The sequence below is a fragment of the Armigeres subalbatus genome, chromosome 3 (genome assembly GCF_024139115.2).
Source record: "Armigeres subalbatus isolate Guangzhou_Male chromosome 3, GZ_Asu_2, whole genome shotgun sequence".
Classification (NCBI taxonomy): Eukaryota; Metazoa; Arthropoda; class Insecta; order Diptera; family Culicidae; genus Armigeres; species Armigeres subalbatus.
Genome location: NC_085141.1, coordinates 141,485,028 through 141,507,424, shown reverse-complemented (window position 1 = coordinate 141,507,424; position 22,397 = coordinate 141,485,028). Strand labels below are relative to the sequence as shown.

The window sequence follows — 22,397 nt, the reverse complement described above, 5'->3', positions numbered from 1 at the left end:
CTGTAACGGGACAAAGACACATTTCCTTGAGGAGACAACAACGAGAGGAAGATATACGGATGGGGTTTAACGGCGGGCATGGGGAGTGACGACAAGATGAAGACATACTTGAGGGACTACGATAGCAAAAGGGATGGGTGGACAATGGTTACAGTCTAACATCAGCAACCTTCAAGAATTTGTAGACAAGGGACATATTCGAGGTCAAGACTCGCCAACACTTCCCTAATAAGCTTCGGTTGTTTTCCTCGGACCCGGAGATGTTCAGTTAGAGCAGATTTGGGGCCACAATGCTCTTCGCACGCCCACACGACATGATCGATATCCTGATAGTTTTCGCCGCAAACACAGAGATTACCTTCTGAGAGCCCCACTCTGAAAAGATGTGCATTTAAAGTGTAGTGATTGGACATTAGACGACACATGGTTCGAATGAAGTATCGTCCCATATTCAATTTTTTGAACCATGGACGCTTCGACACCTGCGGGCGAATTGAATTCAGCCATCTACTCAACTCTCCATATGTCCATTTCTGCTGCCAGCTTGTCAAGGTTTCCTGACGAACTAATGTGAAAAATTCATCGAAGGTGATTATCGTAAATATCACCTTCCACAGCGCCTACCTTAGCCAAAGAGTCCGTTTTCTCATTGCCCGGAATCGAGCAATTAGAAGCGACCCAAGCCATGGTGATTGTAAATGACCGTTTCGATAGAGCACTCAATGCATTTCTTATCCCATTTAGGAGATACGCTGAGTGCTTCACCGGTTTCATTGACCGAACAGCCTCCAGTGAACCTAGGCTGTCGGTGAAGATGAAAAATTGGTCAGGAGGTAGAGATGCAATGTGCTCGAGTGAATAGCTGTTAGCTCAGTAGTTTACACGGAACAAGGCTCTTTGAGCTTAAAATAGGCGCTATGAAAAACGTTAAAAACACCGAAGCCAGTGGAGTCATACGTTTTGACCCATCTGTGAAAAAGCTTCTCTCCTGGCTGGCGTACCCGTATTTGCTTGCAAATAATGGAGGTATTACCTCCGCACGAAGGAAGTCTGGTATTCCATGAACCTCCTGCTTCATGGACAGGTCAAATGATACAGAGGAACTGCAGGAGTCTAAGAAATTAGCACGATTGGTGTCAACCGAAGATATGCTTACCTCCAGCGTCACATACCAGTGCACATTGGGCCACGTCGTAAAATTAGGAGGAAAAAATTATTTTCACCATAATGATAATATTTTAGGATCAAAGTGTCCTCAGTAAAGTCAAAGCTTATTATTTAAGCTTTATTTTGAAGTTTGCTGCAATTGGGGAATTTGAGGTTTTTCCATCATTTAAAAAAATGGCTTTATGTACGAGGAAATCAAAATCATCAGTTCTCGAAGTGTTATAAAACCAAAAATTCCGCCCAATTCGTCAAAAAACAAAATGTTTATAGTTATCATAATTTCCTTATATATTTCCAGCGCATCTTCACTTAATATACCGATTGGTAGAATAACATGTTAAATAATATCAATGCTTATCAACGTGACCACTTTACTGACCAGACCGTAATCGTAGGTTGTTTACATCACTCGTTCAATCGATTTTACTTTTAAATCGCTAGAGTGGTACGGAAAATTAGGTTTTTCGCAAAAATTCGATCTCCACACCGATCACTCAGTTCTGTCCCATGCTGTGATAGTGAGAGATAAAAGTTAAATAAAAAAACTACCCTCGAAAAACCAAATTTCCCATACCACCCTAACGATTTTAACCCTTTTGTTACCGACAGGGTACCCGGGTACCCTTTTCGTTTTCAAGTGAAATTTTTTTAGGGTTCTAAACATCGCAGAAAATTGAAACTCTGTGACATCTTCAAACTCGACTAAATTAAGGTTTGGGTGGTACGAAAATAAAAATCCAGTAAGGGAAGGGGCTTCTGAATATTTTTACCCCGTAACGTACCGACAGGGGTTTTGGTATGACCATAACTTCGTCAGTTTTCAACCGATTTGGACGATTCTATTTGCTATGGATTAAAAAACTCATCCTCTATCCGATCACAAAGGATCGATCCGGATCACCTGGTCACCGAAGTTCCGGATTTGCTAGACCATGTCTCAAAAATGGAGAAGTTGATCTTATAGAATCCAAATGATGATTTCTTGTATCCTGAGTTACCAGTTTCGCAGAAAATTCGAGGATTATGACTTCCCAACGTATTAGGACCACGTGGTCATATGGACTCGGAACGGACATCCCGGAATAGGTTCCCGTGGGCCCTATAGTGGCCGCAAATTCATTCCTGGCAATATGGGTATCAAAATTCTTGGAATTGTTCCGGAAACATGTTATTCATGTAGTTCAGACCATAGGATGGATATGAACCGGAACGGTCATTCTGGAACAGGTTCCCGGAGGGCCCGTAGTGGCCAAAAACTCATTTAGAATAAACCCTAGCAATATGGGTATCAAAATTCTTGGAATTGTTTCGGAAACATGTTATTCATGTAGTTCAGACCATAGGATGGATATGAACCGGAACGGTCATTCTGGAACTCACTTAAAATAAACCCTGGCAATATGGGTATCAAAACTCTTGGAATTGTTTCGGAAATATGTTATCCATAAAGTTGAAACCATAGGATGGATATCAACCAGAACGGTCATCCTAGAACAAGTTCCCGAAAGGCCTTTAGTGGCCACAAACTCATTTAGAAGACACCCTGGCATCAAAATGAATAATAAGAAGTGAGCAGTGAGAAGTGGAAAGTTAAAAGTGAAATGAGAGAAATGAGAAGAGAGAAGAGAGAAGTGAAAAGTTACACAGTATTGCCCCGATTTTGTCACTCCCCGATTTTATCTACCTCCGACTTTATCATATTTTCGACCCGATTTTATTACGTCCCGCTTTTGTCACGTTTTTTATCCATTTTGTCACCACAAGAAATTTTGAAAAATTTCGTCGTTCTTTTTGTTTTTGTAAATTATTCAGCAAACACCAATGATACTTACAGCGCCTGTGGTTCATTATAAATAATTTCTGAGTACCTGTCAAGAATTTTTAAGTCTTTTTGACAAGAAATAACGGAAAAAGAAGATAGCAAGTGTTTCTTCTAAATGAGGGTCCCCTCGGAAAACTGTTTGAGAATGACCGGTCCATTGTCAAACCATCTTATGGCCTAATAACCCAAAAGATCATGCTTCCGAGACAATTTTATGAATTTTGATACCCATCCATTGTCAAACCATCCTATGGTCCAATTACTTATCGGATCATGCTTCCGATACAATTTCATGAATTTTGATACCCACATTGCCAGGATTTCTTCAAAATGAGTTTGTGACCACTTTAGGCCCCACGGGAACCTGTTCCAGGATAACCGGTCCGTTGTCAAACCATCCAATGGTCCAATTACTTATCAGATCATGCTTCCGATACAATTTCATGAATTTTGATACCCATATTGCCAGGGTTTCTTCAGAATGAGTTTGTGGCCACTTTAGGCCCCACAGGAACCGGTCCGTTGTCAAACCATCCTATGGTCCAATTACTTATCGGATCATGCTTCCGATACAATTTCATGAATTTTGATACCCGCATTGCCAGATTTTCTTCAAAATGAGTTTGTGGCCACTTTAGGCCCCACAGGAACCTGTTCCAAGATGACTGGTCCGTTGTCAAATCATCCTATGGTCCAATTACTTATCGGATCATGCTTCCGATACAATTTCATGAATTTTGATACCCATATTGCCAGGGTTTCTTCAGAATAAGTTTGTGGCCACTTTAGGCCCGACGGGAACCTGTTTCCGGAATAACCAGTCCGGGATTTAATCATAAGATGGTCCTGTAACGTAGTTAAGTTATATTCTTTAAATTTCCAACGAAGTTTATTAGTCATGACGCAAGAAATCTTCATTTGGTTGAATATATATCTTCAATTTACACATACTTTGGGACTTGGCCCAGTTAATCCGGAAATTCCGGTTACCAGGTAATACGAATCGGTTCTCTGTAACATGTATCGAATAGCGGGTAAGTTCTTGCATCCGTAGCAACCAAAATTGTCAAAATCGGTGAAAAACTGACAATATTATGATCATTTCAAGTCCGTGGGTACCCGGGTAACGTAAGGGTGTTTTTTTTGTCGGTAACAAAAGGGTTTAAGTAAAATCGATTGAACAAGTGATGTAAACAACCTACGATTACGGTCTGTTCAGTGAAGTTGTCACGTTGATAAGCATTGTGATTATTTAACATGTTATTCTACCAATCGGTATATTAAGTGAAGATGCGCTGGAAATATATAAGGAAATATTGATTACTATAAACATTTTGTTTTAGACGAATTGAGCGGAGTTTTCGGTTTTATAAAACTTCTAGAACTGATGATTTTGATTTCCTCGTAATAAAGCCATTTTTTAAATGATGCAAAAACCTCAAATTCCCTTATATTCCCCAATACCAAAATATGCAGAGCAATCCTTAGCCTCTCCTTTGTCTAACCCAAGGGAAAATAGATCCCCCTTTTTCCCCTATTCAAAAATACAGGCATTTGAAAACAACGGATTTTTTCATGAAAAACAGTGATATCTCTGCAATCCACCAATGAATTTACTTGGTTATGTAACCAAAACATGCATTTTTTATGCTCTTAAACTTTGTAGAAGACATCACTTCGATAAAAATCAAAACTAAAAAGTTACAATCAAAATATTGATTTTTTAGGATCATCCTAACATAATTATATAAAATTATCATAACAAATGATACAAACAACGTACAAAAATGGTTTCTTCAGCAAATTGCCTTAAAATTAAATAAGGAACTACTTTCTAGAACATCGTACAATGCTAAAATTAGAAATATAGAAGTTAAAAATTTTATCTCAAAATGTAGTGGGGCCAACACGAGGATGCTTTTATGGCCAGGGAAGTCAAGAAAATTTGTAAGACCGGCCCGGGAATCAAACCCAGCCACCCTCAGCATGGTCATTACAATAAAAATTATTATTCAATTTTTGTCGGTTGTTTGCTATCATATTGTACTTATTCAAAAAATGTTCTGTTTTGCTAAAGAAGGATCCATAACGTATATCACACGGAAATTGTCAATATTTGAACCGCCGCCTCCCTTCGTCTAGATCTTTGCATTGAACATCTAAAATCATCATACTATACGTGTTAGGTTTTGTTTTGGATGGATCCTGATTTGAATTTTTCGGAATTCTAGTTTCCGCTTATTCTTTGAAATCACAAAATAATCCTTCGATTTTCATGGTTGAACAATGATTCATCCAAACGTTTCTCCTGCTCCATAGAATTTTAATTTTAAATACAAACAGTGTGGTACGACTTGCATGCAACATGCTGAATAGCCACAAACAGACTGCAAAAAATCGGAGCTATCCTGCTGGTTTTCAGTGGCCGTTACTTGAAAATGTAATCTGCCTTCAGTAGCCGAGTTTTGACATCCCACAGAATGTTCTCCGAAAAAATCAAGAGATTTGGTTGAAAAACGGCTGAGATCTTGGTGCTCAAAGTTGCCGTTCCACGTTTAGATTGAATCTAAAAGAGAATGAAAAAGTCTTTCACCTTTCATTTCTGTATACATATACGATATGTAGCATTCCGTGAGAGACTTTTTAGCAAGCTGTCATGATAAAGAACTAATTCGAGAGGCAATATCTCATGATAAACTTCTTTTAAAAACCTTCAAACGCGGGAGCTCTGGTTCAGGTGATGCATTTCAACTTGTCCTGCACAGCTGTGCGGTCCCAAACACAAAATGAGCGAGAACAAAGCGAAAATCATCACTTCTCTGCAGGAGTTGCCTATCCGATTCTGTTTATTCGCACTTGTGCACAAGTTTGATAAATTTGTTATCATGGATTGTTATGATTCAGAGCAGTTTTGGCCTTTCTTTCATCGTTATTCATTATCTATTGAGAACGATTTCTGCAAATCCTGATTTTCATTATAGCTTAGTTCTTATATAGGAGTGCGGAAATAAACGGTGTGATATGCAAAATAAATCGGTGTTTTAACCCCTGAATTCTGTGCTAGGAGAACTCTGTTACAATACTGTGCGAAGGAAAAGCAGGCATGGAAGAACATTGCATCGAAGAACATAAGGCCATCTTAGAATGTCAGACAAGTTTGAAAAAACATTTACAATGTTATGAAAACTCATATGTGCATATATGTGGAAGATAATGAATTGAAAGATGTATTGGAGGCAAGGCCGGATTTAGCTGGAAGGGGGCCCCGGGGCCGACAGCTTGTGGGGGCCCCAAAGTGTACAAAAAAGGTTGGTTTTGGTACCTAAGATTTGTGGGGGCCCGGGGCCACGGAACCCCCGCCCCCCATAAATCCGGCCCTGATTGGAGGTAACCACTTTCCCTTCGGTGGGACTCGAACCAACGACCCTACAGTACGCTAGACTGGTGCTTTAACCAACTAAGCTACGAAGGACCTCCGTCGGCCTTCGCAACCTAGAGCCTAGAGGCTGATTCCCAAATTGGACGCATACTAAAAAAGCAAAAACAAACAAATAAACATGAAAATGTTCAATTGAATTTGATCGATCGAATATCGATTGAATTTTGAGTATTTTTGCATGCTCAAAATGGGGGAACGGCTCGGCACTTCATCCCATAGCTCTTATTTCCATTCCATCAAAAACAAAGCAATGAAAAGGAATTTGGTTTGTTTCTTATTTTTGTGATTTTTTCACCAGTGAGCACGCGTGTCAATAAAAAGAAGCGAAAAAAAAGATTGGCGCTGTATTTCTTTGTTTTGCGAAGAGATGAATATATGTTCAGTGAAATTGAAAACGGAACAGTTCCCCTTTGTACATGAAAATACATTTAAAATCACAACATATTTTTGTCTGTGTACACTATCAAAAACAATAAGTAGAATAATAAAAACAATAAGCAAAAAATATCGATTTCTAAAAAGGTGCGGCATGTCACCCGGATTTACCCTAGTTTATTTTTACATTATACTATTTTACATGTCGTTTAATTTACATTAATTTTTGCTGTGCGGTTTCATTTCTACTGAAACAAAACTATATTTCTGAATCGCAATTCCAATTCTTAACCAAATTCCTTCACCCATTGGGTTCGTAATAATTCCGTTCAAGAAAGTAGTTTCGTTCTGGAATGCTTCCAGCAACCGTGAACATGAACTTGTCCCCTATTGCGACCGAGATGTAACCCAAGATAAATCCAGCGATGAGCCAAACGAGGAGACGAGTCGCTGCAAATTGCATTCAAATTAGGGGAACGAATCTATCCGATGCGCATCTACATCTACACCTGCAATCTGCACTGAAGTGGAAGGGAGAATACACTCTTTTTTTCTTTTTCGCTATCCTTCCATAGCGTTTAGCAGTAGGTTAGGTACAGCGTTAGCCCTTTTTTTCAGCGGAGGCAGTGCCAAAAGAGAAGCAGTAATTATTTTTGGGACCGGTCATAAATTATCACGTCGTTCGCTCTTTTCACTTGTCAAGATGCGCTGAATCGTTGCACTGACTGACTGACTATTGCTGCGAATAGGAGCCGGGTCCCTCTTCGTTTGGCTGACTCGAGTGCACTTGCAGCATATTTTGCGTTGGAAAAGTTCGGCTTGATTTATTTCTGGACGAATTTTGCGCTCTGATTAAGTTGGTCGTCGTTTGCATACATAACAAGATAGTCGAACGACAAGATGATTTCGTAATGGGTACATTATAATCCACTGAATCACAATTTAGAATTAATAAATCAATTTGCAGGGTTGTACGCTTGGAATGCAATTTACAAAACAGTTTCTAATAGGAGGGATCGTCCCATCCGCTCATCGACCAAATGTTCCCATTTATTAATCACAGCCCTCTTCATCATTGTTCGACTGTCGTCAACGAGAGGAAAGCAACAGTTCTGGTGCTTCAGCTCAAGAGCCCTGTCGCCCATATTCTCACTTAATTTGCCTGAATAGGTACGTACGCTGCAAAAAGCAGCCAAGAGTTTTCAAGCGGTGCACACTTTTATGCATTCAACTTCACAAACCGTGAAAATGTCCTCTTGAGATCCACAAGGAGTATGACGTCAGTTTTTGGAGAGCTCGTAGAATATGTGGGTGAACATTGTGACTTTCAATCCAACAAGGCACCGTAATATGCTAGCTTTTATGCTGTTTTTAAACCACAATAGCTATATACCACTAAAATTAAATTACGTGAATATCTTTGCTTATCAAATGCCAAACAGGTATATTTATTTTCATAAGAACAGATTTGAAACAATTATATATAACTGTGGTAAGAAAATCACTTTATCAAATACTACAGTTGGGATGTTTTAGAACATTTTTTTAGGTACAGGTCATACCTTTGTGATACTCGACAAATTAATGATTTGGTTTGAGACCCGTAACGCTGGGTAGACACCTTTGCGTGGTGTGTTACGGGGTAAGATCTACCATGGTTACATTGCCAGCTACAGGCAAATCCTGACCCAACGGATACCTTCCTCTTTATCCAACTCCGTGGTACTTATGAGGGTGTCGCTAAGTCTCGTGGCCTCTCGTTAAGTAAGTACAACATCAACACTTTCTTCCTCTCCCTAATAACGGTGAAGATGGGCGTGGCCAGGAGTAGTAATCCTCATGCTTTTGTTATTTTTGTTTAAGATTGGAATCAAGGACCACTCCCCTTCTTGAGTTCTGATAGCATTCTAGCTAAGGATCTCAAAAGTAAAACATGAGTATCACTAGTGTCCAATCTACGAATTACACCTAATGCTAATGCTAATGCTCGAAAAACGAACAGTGGGTAATGTCTGTGAAATAACCGCTAAGTGGACGTAGGACTTGACTTGACCATGCCTTTAAGATACATAATATGTCCAAATTTCTCACATCAACTTTTTGGATAAATAATCGGCGTTGCATACCATTCCTTGGCAAATTCTTCTCATCAAACCGACACATAAATCAAATCTACCTCGAACAAGAATCATCAAAAAAAATTCAGGAAGTATCTGTCCGATCACGAAATATTAGCCTCGACAGTGGCAACCTTCCCACTGAAATAAACCACAAGTTGGCTCAGCAGGGGATGTAGACTGTATCTAATAATATCTAATAATTATTATTCCTTCATGCGAGTTGCGTCGTACTTTGGACAGCTAGGAATCTGCAAAAAAAAACGTATCCCAGAACACATCCACTGCAACAGTGAAGAAGATTCCGAGCTTTTCTACTGGCATCCATAGACGTAAGCGAGAAGCTGCCGTCAAACGCCCTCAAGGTTTTGAGAGAAAATGCGCGTGTAAGTTAGCTGAAACGAACTGCACCAGCTGGTGCAGCCTTGTAAGTTGCATTAATTTGACTTCTATGCTGGCTTGAGGTCTCCAGTTGACGTTAGGAACAAAGATCCAGAAACCGGAGATGGCGAGTTCGATTCTCGATCCAATCTAGGATATTTTCGGATGGGAAACATTCTCGACACCCCGAGCATAGTGTATCCATTGTATTTGTCACACAAGATACATACTCAATACTTATGCAATATAGGGCATATAAAGCTTTCAATTAATAACTAAAACAATGCTAATAGATTACTCTAAAAGCAGGCCAAGTTACAGTTGGAATGTAGTGCTATGGAAGTAGAAGCTTGCGATACACTTACGAGATTGACTGATTCACCGAAACCTAAACTGCTAATTATTATTATTATTGCTAAACTGTTAGCAAGTTTGCAATACTAAATATTATCATACCTAAATATTGTAACACACTGGAGTCAGTTTTTACGCGGAGGATGTGGGCCGCGTGAATTAAAACAATGTAAAAAACCGCGTAAATCCCAAAATGTGTCTGAATGAGCCATGGAAATCCCGAAATTCTAGTGAAAGTAAAATCGCATAAAAAGCGAATCGTGTACGAAAGCCGCGTAAAAAATGACTTCAGTGTATGCTGTGAAGTGAAGCGTTGACTCTGTCTTGATCGAATGGTCCAAAAAAATTGAAAATCCATCGAGAAACGGCTGAGATATTAACGTTCAAAGTCTATCATATTTTCGTGACGTTTTTTGATTTTTCGAAAACGTAAAGTGTACTAATATAGAAAAGACAGACGTAGTTCTACGTCAAAAATTAAATTCCGCATAAATTTCCGGGGTACCTTTTGCAAGAATGGAGAAATTTCCACCGATGTTCTCGGAAAAACACCCGCAGACAATTTTGGAGCGATTTCTTCAGAAATTCCAAGAAGGACCATCTAGATGAGTTGTTATATCAACTGCTTTTTCCTTAATCCTATTTTCAATTTTGTACAAACGTGTGTAACGTTGAAGTTAAAACATATACTCAAAATCAGTAATATTATAAAAACGAACTCGAAAAAAGACGTTCACTAAATTGTTGTAATGTTCAGCGTAATATTTAACATTGATATTTAACGTGTATTTGTTTACAATTTAGTTTTGGGTCGCGCGGATTTGGCGCAGAATGGATTTTCAGTGGTAATAGTGGTAATAGAGTATACTTGCTGAAACACAAAATCACGTTAACCAAGAATATTCAAAAGCTTTATATCAACGTTTGAAAGTTACACAAAATTCAGTATCTATTTACCTATTCACATCAACAAATAAATCAAATTTTAAATTGAAATATTTAGACTCAAAGCAGTGACAATTTTTGGAATTCTAATGGAGAAATTTCAAAAATTTTCGTTGAAACCTTAGAATAAGAAACGCATTTTCTTTTGTCGTGAGCGAGGAAGACAGAATTTTGTAACAATTCATCGCCATGAACGCGAATTAATAAAATTGTCACGCAAACGCTCTCTAATTAGTTGATTGTACTACATTTTCAAAATGATTCTATTGCGAAAAACTCTTTAGTAAGTATATTAGTGGTTCTGAAAAGATCCATTTACAATGTTAGATGTAAATTTCCTCTTGAGCGGTTCGACTGGGAGTTTATGATTGTTTAAAACATTATGAATCGATGTCTGCAGGAATACCAAATGCTTAACCGCTGCTGCCATCGGCCGAGAAAACTTGATCAGTAGTGTTGTCGTCGACACTCTATCGTCACACACCTGCCGATGATGCTGACCTGAGAATGCTGACGATTCTGCCTTGCTCTTAAAAAGGCTTTAGGTTTGCGAATGCGTGGCTGAGACGATGATGCAACCGTTCTAAAATTCCGACGATGCGATGCTGTTATTGCTTTGCCTGTTTCGGTCAGATTGAGAGGAAAAATTCGCGCTGCGCTATTTTATGCCTTCTTAGCAGACCTAGCGTGAGCTCATTCGTTGACGTCTGCACCAATCAGAACGTGGTAATGGAATGATGCAAGAATGATGCGGTACCCATATTTATAGGTTTTCGTGAATTCAATGTTTTGCTTTGAAAACAGTTTTAGGCCTATTGAAACAAGTTTTCGGATATTATCAAGCATTAATATGAAAGGCATACTTGAAAGCTGTCGATTGAGTGGTTAACTGCAGAAATCTGTTAACTAGGGTAAAAGCTATTAACATTTGAAATCTTTCAACACAGCGTAACGCGGCCGATTTAGAAATTTTGAAATGACACCCGGTATAGTAAAGAGAGACGTAAGTCCTACGTCAAAAATAATGATTTGGTGACACAACTGTATTGTAAAAGTATGGAGAAACGTAAAAGTTTCCCCGACGATGATCCAGGAAAAAAGATTGTTTTTATAAAAGTTTGAAAAATCAGAAAATTAGGGTAGTGAGCTAATTCCCGTCGTAATAGGTAGTGCTTGGTTTTCAAATCTAATTTATACGCTATCCCAACTACTTACTTTAACTAAGTTGTATGTAACACGTATTTTAGAGTTCCTAGTTTTCATTGTGTACTATTAGAGCATTGAACAAATCATAGTTTATTGAGAATCGGCAATCAAAAACACCCTTCAAAATTTTTAAATTTGTCTTATGAAAATCTGTTTACGTCCATGAGAATTTTCATTCGTCCAGTCTAGAATTCGATGGGTTGCTGTCAAATAAATCTGTTGGTATTGGTCTGCGATTTCTACAAGTACACCAAATTAGCTTTTTATGCGGTATCATACCTTGTTAAATAAAAATAACATAAATTCAATTAATATTGGCCTGTTCTGAATATGATATGAATACATTGTGAAACACAGAATAGAATATGTGTATGGAGCATGTTCGCGGTTATCCAAGAAACACCAGAGGTGGAGGCATTCAAATGATCTACAGGCCTGTTTTGTAAATGTAATGTACCAATTGTGGTACATATGATAGAATCTGCATATGGAAAATCCTCACGGTTATCCAAAAAATCCCTGAAGTGAAGGTCATCAGGTCTACAGGCATAACCAATGATCTACAGGCCTGTTTTGTAAATGTAATGGTTGTGGTACGTTGTGGTACATATGATATAATGTGCGTATGGAAGATCTTCACGGTTATCCAAGAGATCCCTGAAGTGAAGGCCTTCAGATCTACACGCGTAACCAATGATCTACAGGCCTGTTTTGTAAATGTAATGTACCCATTGTGGTACATATGATAGAATCTGCATATGGAAGATCTTCACGGTTATCCAAGAAATCCCTGAAGTGAAGGTCATCAGGTCTACAGGCATAACCAATGATCTACAGGCCTGTTTTGTAAATGTAATGTACTTGTTGTGGTACATATGATAGCACCTACGTATGAAAGATCTTCACGGTTATCCAAGAAATACCGGAAGTGAAGGCCTTCAGGTCGACACGCGTAACCAATGATCTACAGGCCTGTTTTGTAAATGTAATGTACCCATTGTGGTACATATAACAGAATCTGCGTATGAAAGCCGTTCGCGGTTATCCAAGAAATACCTGAAGCGGAGGCCTTCAGGTCGACACGCGTAACCAACGATCCAAAGGCCTGTTTTTAATATGTAATGTACTCATTATGAAGAAAGCATGTACAATATTTAAAACCGAAAAGTTGATCTTTAGTTACGCGTGTAGATCAAAAGGCCTTACTTCAGGGATTTCTTGGATGACCAAGAACATTTGCATTAGAACACATTCTTTTCTTTGTACTACAGAGAGCATGTACCATATTTGAAACCGGAAAACTAATCTTTAGTTACGCGTGTAGATCAAAAGGCCTTACTCCAGGGATTTCTTGGATGACCAAAAACATATGCAGTGAACGCATTCTGTTCTTTGTACTACAGAGAGCATGTACCATATTTGAAACCGGAAAACTGATCTTCAGCTACGCATGTAGATCGAAAGGCCTTACTCCAGAGATTTCTTGGATAGCCATGAACATATGCTGTGAACGCATTCTGTTCTTCATACTACAGAGAGCATGTACCATATTTGAAACCGGAAAATTGATCTGTAGTTACGCGCGTAGATCAAAAGGCCTTACTCCAGGGATTTCTTGGATGACCAAGAACATATGCTGTGAACGCATTCTGTTCTTTGTACTACAGAGAGCATGTACAATATTTGAAACCAGAAAACTGATTTTCAGTTACGCGTGTAGATCGAAAGGCCTTACTCCAGAGATTTCTTGGATGACCAAGAACATATGCTGTGAACGCATTCTGTTTTTTTGTACTACAGAGAGCATGTACCATATTTGAAATCGGAAAATTGTCCTTCAGTTACGCGTGTAGATCAAAAGGCCTTACTCCAGGGATTTCTTAGGTGACCAAGAACATATGCCTTAGAACACATTCTGTTCTTTGTACTACAGAGAGCATGTACCATATTTGAAACCGGAAAACTAATCTTTAGTTACGCGTGTAGATCGAAAGGCCTTACTCCAGAGATTTCTTGGATGACCATGAACATATGCTGTGAACGCATTCTGTTCTTTGTACTGCAGAGAGCATGTTCCATATTTGAAATCGGAAAATTGATCATCTACGTATCCTTTCTCTGTACTACAAGGAGCATGTCTTCTTCTTCTTATTGGCATTACATCGCCACACTGGGACAGAGCCGCCTCGCAGCTTAGTGTTCGTTAAGCACTTCCACTATTATTAACTGCGAGGTTTCTAAGCCAAGTTACCATTTTTGCATTCGTATATAATGAGGCTAACACGATGATACTTTTATGCCAGAGAAGTCGAGACAATTTCCAATCCAAAAATTGCCTAGACCGGCACCGGGAATCGAACCCAGCCACCCTCAGCATGGTCTTGCTTTGTAGCCGTGCGTCTTACCGCACGGCTAAGGAGGGCCCCTGTACCTCTCTGTAGGAGGGAGCATGTACCATACTTAAAACAGGACTGCAAATCTTTGTTCCTGAGCTCAAGCCATTTCTTGGATAACTGGATCACTTATCTGTGACTTCATGCAGAATAACTATCATTTCGGTCAATTTTGAAAGCCAAATTTGAAAGTTTATTTCGGTTCCAGTTAACAAAAATTTCCTAGTGCAATCCCATTTCGACCGAATAAAAATGGTTTTGATTGTGCTGCCATTCAGTTAAATGCCTCAGTCTGTCAAACAACTAACACAAATGCTTAACATGTACGTGGGTAGTGCTGCCAACAAATTTCTATTATGAAATTATTTCTCCTGTTTCAAACTTTTGGAATAGTAGAAAATTTTAGTATGAATGACGAGTGTGTATGAAAAATAATTATTTGGAAGACTGTACTTTTATTACGCTAGCGGAAAATAATTGAAAAACCTACTTTTAACGACTGCATGATGTATTATCAGATGTGTAACATAAGATTATTTCAGTTCAAACCGCCAGTTTGGCAACGCGTTTTTCGACTATAAACAAGGCGACGAAGAAAATAAATTTCAAACGCTCTGAAGTTTAAAAAAACAGATCATTTGAACGCCTTCCGGTAGTTACTTCACCATTTTTTTTACTTGAGCAATAAACATTGCTTTTATTTAGTGCGCAGTGAGAAATTTATGTGAAAAAGTGCGGTGAAAATCAGTGAATTACGTTGATTATGGTGACGGTGTTGCGCGTCTTCTACAGCTGTGAACGAACTGGATTTTCCTTCGTCGCACGGATAACGTAGGAAATTGTGCAAAAAGTCACAGTCGCAAAGTTAAATTTAACTGTATTTTAAGTAAGTAACACCGGATTGTAATTTAAATGAATGCAGATCGTTGTGTACACTTTTTCCTATCTCGCAAGATGATTAGTTTATTATGTTAGTTTACGATTCGCGAGTATTTAGTGATTTAGAATTTGATATGACGGATACTAGCGCCATGGACGAATTAGCGCATAACCCTATCTAATTTGATTACTTTCGATTCTTGTTGATAAAAATAAAAGTAATTCACTCCTGTTCTATCTACATATTACACGACAATAATTGTAAAATCGACTATTCCTAATATTTTTTTTACTTTTTCCTCTCCAAATTCAATACGCAATAAAAGAGAACCCCAAAATTTCAAGTCCCTACGAGTTGTAGTTATTGAGAAATTGGATATCAAAACTGAGAAAAGGTAAAAAAATGCTTTTCATCCCTTCGCTTTAAGGACAATCCAAAATTAGAAGTAGGTATTTTTGCCTTTGCCTCTCGTATACTAAGTAGGAAATGGTGCTCGGTTGTCGGCACCTTCTTGTTCTTGGGTCATAACTTTCGCCCAATTGAACTAAGTGGTGATATTTGCATACCAATGGAATGACTTATTTTATCTATTATCAAATTTTTAAAAATAGTTTTGTTAGATGTTGACTTGGGACTTCCTTAGCCGTGCGATAAGATGCGCGGCTACAAAGCAAGACCATGCTGAAGGTGGCTGGGTTCGATTCCCGGTCCGGTCTAGGAAATTTTCGGATTGGAAATTTTCTCGACTTCCCTGGGCATAAATGTATCATCGTGTTAATCCTCATGATGTATGAATGCAAAAATGGTAACTCGGCTTAGAAACCTTGCAATTAACAACTGTGAAAATTCTTAATGAAAACTAAACTGCGAGGCGCAATGTCCCAGTGAGGGATGTAATGGCAATAAGAAGAAGAAGAAGTAGATGAAGATTTTATGTCGTTTATTAGTAGGTAGACCGTTCTCGCAGCCCAAAAAAACATGATTAACGGTAACATATAAACTGAGGGCGTTTTGGCTGAAAATATCAAGATTTATTATATAAATGGCAATGAAATAAATTATATTTAAATACATTATACATATTTAACCTTTTGTCTGTGCTGTGGGGTCAATATGATCCCTGGTCACTTTTAAAGGCTGCCATTTTTTTTCAGTTTTCAACCGATTCTTCTAATTTTTGGTAGTCTGGTAAAATTTGCTGATATCTATCCCCTAGGAACTTGTAAAATCTAGAAAATAGGCGCTACAGTGTACTTTTATCAAAAAAGTTGTCAGTGCTCTGCGATCATATTGACCCCACATTGAAACCGTTAATAACAAACAACAATAAACATTAATTTACAATGTTCTGAAAACTCAGATGTGAATATGTACATTATGTGGAAGATTTTGATTTGAAAAATGTATTGGAGGTAACCACTTTCCCTTCGATGGGACTCGAACCCTCGACCCTCAGTACTATGGAATCTTGAGTTAGTCTAAAATAATGATTTCATATATACCACAACCTAGCGGCCAAGCTTTGAACTAAACAATGCCTCATGTCAAAGCAGACGCCTTTCGGCATAACCTTTTTGAAAAAATGCAGTCCGAATATAAGCAAAATAAGCATGGAAAATCACAGTAAGGGTACAATATTCACACAAAAAAACTCCCCTCGCGATGTACCCGCCCACCTATGATCAAGCTCAGGTAACGTCCTGAAAGATGATTAAATTATCTTAAAAAACAACCCAAAACATCCAAAATTGACTAAACTTTAAAAAAGTTATAGCAATTTCAATTTGGGGTCAATATGAACCGCAGACAAAATGTTAATTAAGCTTTCATAAATTGTGGCTGATAACCTGAAAATAGGCAATTAACTTTGATTTGTCTTGATATCTCTCTTGGAAACAGGGGTGCCGACAACCGACCATGTTTGAGTGCCGGCAACCAAAATTATCAATCATTTTGAACAGTGGAAATAAAGTTTATTTTGCAAACGCTACGGTAGCATTCAATATTGAATAATAAAATAGAGTTAATTTACATTGTAAATACGTAATAAATTTACCTTTTCGATTGTTTTAACTCGTTTTGTTTTACTATGCAAATGACCGAAAAACTACTGAGTTGGTTTTCACTTGATAAAAAATGTTTTCATTGTTAAACCAAAAATAGGCATCTGTTTGGACCGGTAGTTGGCACAAAAAAAACATGCTTATATAGCACATTAATGACATTGACAAAATGTCCTTTATTGTCATCTGTCAAAAGTTACGTCGGAGTGCCGACACCTGACCAGTTCCGGCAACCGACCACCTTTCTCTATACGTTAAGGCTATATGTTCGCTCTAGTGAAAAGGTTGATTGTATAACATTTCGCCAAAAACCATTTCGCAGAATTCATTTTCGCGGTTGAACATTTCGCGAAATAACATTTGGCGGTACGACATTTGGAGTGTTGTATCTTTTCGCCGAATGACTTTTGGCGGGAGGTGCTATTTGCCGCAATGCCATTTTGCGAAATGTGGCATTTAACAGAAAGGCTTTTTTTCAGTTAAAAATGGTGTAGAATTCAGCCGATTGTTATTTTTTCAGATTAGCATAGTATAAAATGGATTCTTCGTATTCTTCTACTACTATGTGTACAAAATTTTGTAGATGCACTTTTTGGAACTTAGCATTGACTCGCATCAAGTTTCATTCGACGGGGAATCCTGTCCCATTGTTTGCTATTGAAAATTGGCCAGATTGGACCATGGAATCATAAGTTATGGCCAAAATTCTATATTTCTCGGGTACTTATTCAAAAGGACGTATCTGATTTTGTAAACAAAGATTCAAACGTCGATTTGTCCAATCTGATAGCACTCCCACGCAAACCAACACCACCAATAGGAAGCCGAAGGCTTCCCCTACCTGTCTGTAGTGATGGTTTGCATGGGAGTGCTATCAGATTGGACAAATTGACGTTTGAATCTTTGTTTACAAAATCAGATACGTCCTTTTGAATAAGTACCCGAGATTTTATGAGCAAAACACGCTAAAAAACATTCACTCATATTTTTTAGTATTTTTTTTTCAAACGAGAAGGCACCAACGCTAGGTGGCTTGATCAGTTTTTTTAATATTTTTATAATCGCTTACCGACTGGATTTGCTTCACTTATTCAAATTTTGGCTTCCCCAGTCTGTTTATTTAAGAACGATTATTTGTATACGTTCCCGACGTTTCGGTCGATTGGTTTTGGCCTTTCTCAAGGGTCGTAAACTCTATCGTCTATCGTTAGATTCGGTTCTCCACTTCAGTTGCTTGGAGAGTTTTGCAACCATGCCTGCAATTTCGTAATAATTATGCTTTAATCTATAATGTTGTCACTGATAGGACAACTGCAACGTCTATTTTAAAATGTTGTTAAAATGTGTCAAAAAGGCAATATCTCCTCATGATCCACGGAATGACTTACAGTGAAAAAGTACATTTCGTGCCATGTTGTTCGGTAAAAAGGTATTATTATTATTTATTCAAACTAGGCCCAAGTGGCCTGCGTGGTATATAAGAGTCTTCTCCATTCGGCTCGGTCCGTGGCTACACGTCGCCAACCACGCAGTCTACGGAGGGTCAGCAAGTCATCTTCCACCTGATCGATCCACCTTGCCCGCTGTGCGCCTCGCCTTCTTGTACCCGTCGGATCGTTGTCGAGGACCATTTTTACCGGGTTATTGTCCGACATTGTGGCTACGTGCCCGGCCCACCGCAGTTGTCAGATTTTCGCGGTGTGAACGATGGATGGTTCTCCCAGCAGCTCATGCAACTCGTGGTTCATTCGCCTCCTCCACGCACCGTCCGCCATCTGCACCCCACCACGAAAACTCTAAGTACGCGTTGGTCCTCCACGAGCATCGTCCAGGTCTCGTGTCCGTAGAGGACTACCGGTCTAATGAGCGTTTTGTAGATAGTCAGTTTGGTACGGCGGCGAACTCTATTCGATCGGAGCGTCTTGCGGAGTCCAAAGTACGTACGATTTCCAGCCACTATGCGTCTCCGAATTTCTCTGCTGGTATCATTTTCGGCAATCACCAGTAGTGAGCCCAAGTACACAACGTGGTTAGGGTTCAGCGAATCTGCACCAGGTGCCTTTTGGACTGACTTGTTATATTTTGTTCGTAGAATAAAAACCGAAATTCATTCGTACTTTATCCTATGGATATCCTCAGTTATGGGGTAGGGGGTGGGGGGTGTGTGATCAATTGGATCTGGTACACGAAAATTTGTGAAAGAAAACGGGCATTTTTCCATTGGCACTTGGTGCGAATTGGTTGAACCCCGCCACGAGGCATTGGACAATGATTTTCATGATGGTGGTGTTCAAACTGCAATGCGACTTTGTGGGTCTCAATTTTGTTCATGTTCTGGGTGAAGATTTTAAAATCACCCGAAATGACACGTCAGTAAAATGGGTCAACATTAAACAGGAGGAATACTCATATGAATATTAAGGGCTAAAAAGCCGAACTCTCAGAATTTAATCACATTGTTATCTAGCACAAATTTGAAATGAATTAAATTGAAGACAAAAAAAACCAAACAGGTGTCCGTTACACCTGGAGCGGTATAAAACATTTTAAAGTTTAGTAAATCCAACGTATGAGTAATGAATTACAATTACAATCTAACATCCCACATCGTATAAACGAATACAATTTTCTCTCGAAAACTTTAAAAGACACAAAAATACAGAACTGTACTAAAATATGCGCGGAAACTCATAGAGAAGCTTAAATCAACGAATTAAAATTATAAACAATTATAATAAAATGTACATGAATTTCAACATACTTTTGATAAGAAGCCTTGATTCTCTTTCCATTTTAGTAGCACTAATTATCATTGTGTAAATAACGTTAATTACCAAATGTTTTCGATCTATCGAAAATACATTGAATAAATAAATACGCTGGTTAGAATCGACACTGAAGTAATGGATACTAATTACAAATACTCACCGAGCAATCAGTTGCGATGCAAATTCACCAAAATAACCACCGGTGTTTTACCTTTTCCACGAATGCACGAACCGGCTTACAAGATTCACGTCCAAACAGCAATAAATCCAAATAGCAAAGCGGTTCAATTTTAAGGGTCGAGAGCGAATGCAGGTGTATTAGCCGTTGATGTGCATAAACAAATTCGGAATTTCCACTGCAAACTGTATATCTTTTTCCACGACTAAAATTTTTCAATTTTTTTATTACACTCGCGTTCAAATTGTAATCAAATATTTCAATCCTTTTTGATGTCCTATCCGTCTTTCACTTGGCGTGGAAATAATTTTCTGGTTCTTCACATATGGTCAGCAGGCGATCGATAAAAAAGGTGCCTATCAAATCTGACCGGCTTCAAAATTGAATCACTTACTGAGTAATCTTCGTCAATATTTTCACGACTGGAACAATAATAGGTTAAACAGGGTACCGTTCGAAATGTATGAATCGTGAAATCCACTTCCACGTGATGCACTTTTTCAAATTCCTGCTTTGCTTCCGGTATAAACACGCTGATGCAGCAAAAAAATCAATAAGTTGAAGGTCACTTCGTCACAAAACTCCACGATGCTATACACAGTTCGGTTTGCCTGTGCGAACCTTTGCAGATGGATCAAGCTCTGAAACTTTTATTTTCCGGTCAGTGAATATTGGATGATTTCTTCAAGCACTTTCCGATTTATGCAGAGTAAGATGGGGCGCTAATTCCACTGACTTATTCTTCACTGTAAATCTTTTTCAACTAAACCCGTGTAATCCATTTGGGATTGGACCTATTTTCCCGTTTTTCTTATTTTTCGATAATAAATCGCCTCATGCTGAAAATCACCATTCCACGAAATGAGGGAAAAAAGTTAGCGAACTTTTTTCGTCCTTTCCGTACTTGCGCTTCAAAACAAACACTACGCAGCTTCAAACAATCGCCAGCCACCCACTCAAATCGAAAACGCCACCACCAAGTTCCACTCTTCTTTTCCTTGCTCACGCTCACTCACTGCAGCTCTTCGTCCTATACGAGAGGGGATAGAAATCTCTCCTCGAGGATGCCGCCTTGCAGCGATAAACAATTTCCGTGGATTAAGGTACCGCCACAATATTGTGCCCTACACTATTCCAACAGGACACATTTTCCCACCCATCGCAGTCACAACTCGTCTCTAATTAGCTTTTTGCTTTCTTCGACTCCTCAACGAAAACTACATTCAAGGAACAACGCATAAAATCACTCTCTTGGACGCCCTCTCATCACAAGCGTCGTCAAGCGTACTATGGACACGACACCAACCGACGTACCGCGATGTGATGCGACCGGAAAACTATCTCCGCTTTCCGTTCGTCCTTGTCCTTCGCGAAAACCGTCCGTAAATTCTTTTTAAAAAAAATCTTCAGCAGCGGCATCCACGCGCACTGTGGAAGCTCTCTCACGCCCACCTCCTATCACTCGACCACCAGGTCCTTAGGCTAAGGACAACGCTGTATATGTCTGTAGGAATCACACGCACCGGAGGAAAAACCGACAAAATGCATCCGCTCGCTACGACCCTCGACGAAGGAATGAATGAACCCGTCGAAGATGCTCTCGCTAGGTCTAGGGAGCCGCGGCTATGTGACTCGCTCCCAAATCTGATACCAGCGACCGGCGAGACGAGCGCACGGTCGGTCGTCGTCGGTGGGTGATGTTATGCTGCTGCCGTTCTATGCTGCGTGCAGCGATCCGGGGAATGCCGGAGCGGGAGTGCATTCCATGCGGCGAATGGGAGTCAATGAATGGAAGGACGAAACATAGAACATAGAAAATGAATTGTTGCGATCAGGAGAGAAGGCAAGTGGGAGAGATATTCATCAATTAATGCGCTCTGGTTGGCGAGTAACAGAAATAATTTCAAAAAGGTGGTTCATGCTCTCTGTTTGGATATTCTTTGTTATCAAACAAATCGTGAAGTATTGAATGATGTTGATTAAATAAAAGAACGTTAGCTCAACTACTCTCAACTACTAAACTGGATGTGTTGAAAGTCATGTTTTCCTTAGCGTACTAAAGATTTGTGGAATACCGATTAAATTTTAATTTGGGATGGAACTAGATAGTTTTGTTTTAAGTCCACGGTCGCGTCGGCGTGATTATTCATACTGAATGTGTCGAACCAAGTGCGCAAGTAGGTGTGTTTTGTATTTTTTGGCGGGTGGTAAATCGAAAATCAACAACCGCAGAAATTGGGGATTCCAATCTAAAACTTGAACGTTGGTGAATGTGTCACCAGTATCACTATCACGCTTTCGGTTCGTAC

General features: G+C 39.1%; 1 protein-coding gene across 2 annotated transcripts in view; it reads right to left on the bottom strand.

Moving 5' to 3' along the window:
- The window catches only part of LOC134227973 (protein tincar), a 541,225-nt gene extending 519,576 nt beyond the window's left edge, over positions 1-21,649 (bottom strand). For both annotated transcript variants that reach the window (XM_062709692.1, XM_062709690.1), the window contains exon 1: positions 20,071-21,649. The gene's annotated coding sequence lies outside the window, so the exon portion shown is untranslated. The remainder of the gene's footprint in view (positions 1-20,070) is intronic.
- Positions 21,650-22,397: the final 748 nt, after the last annotated feature.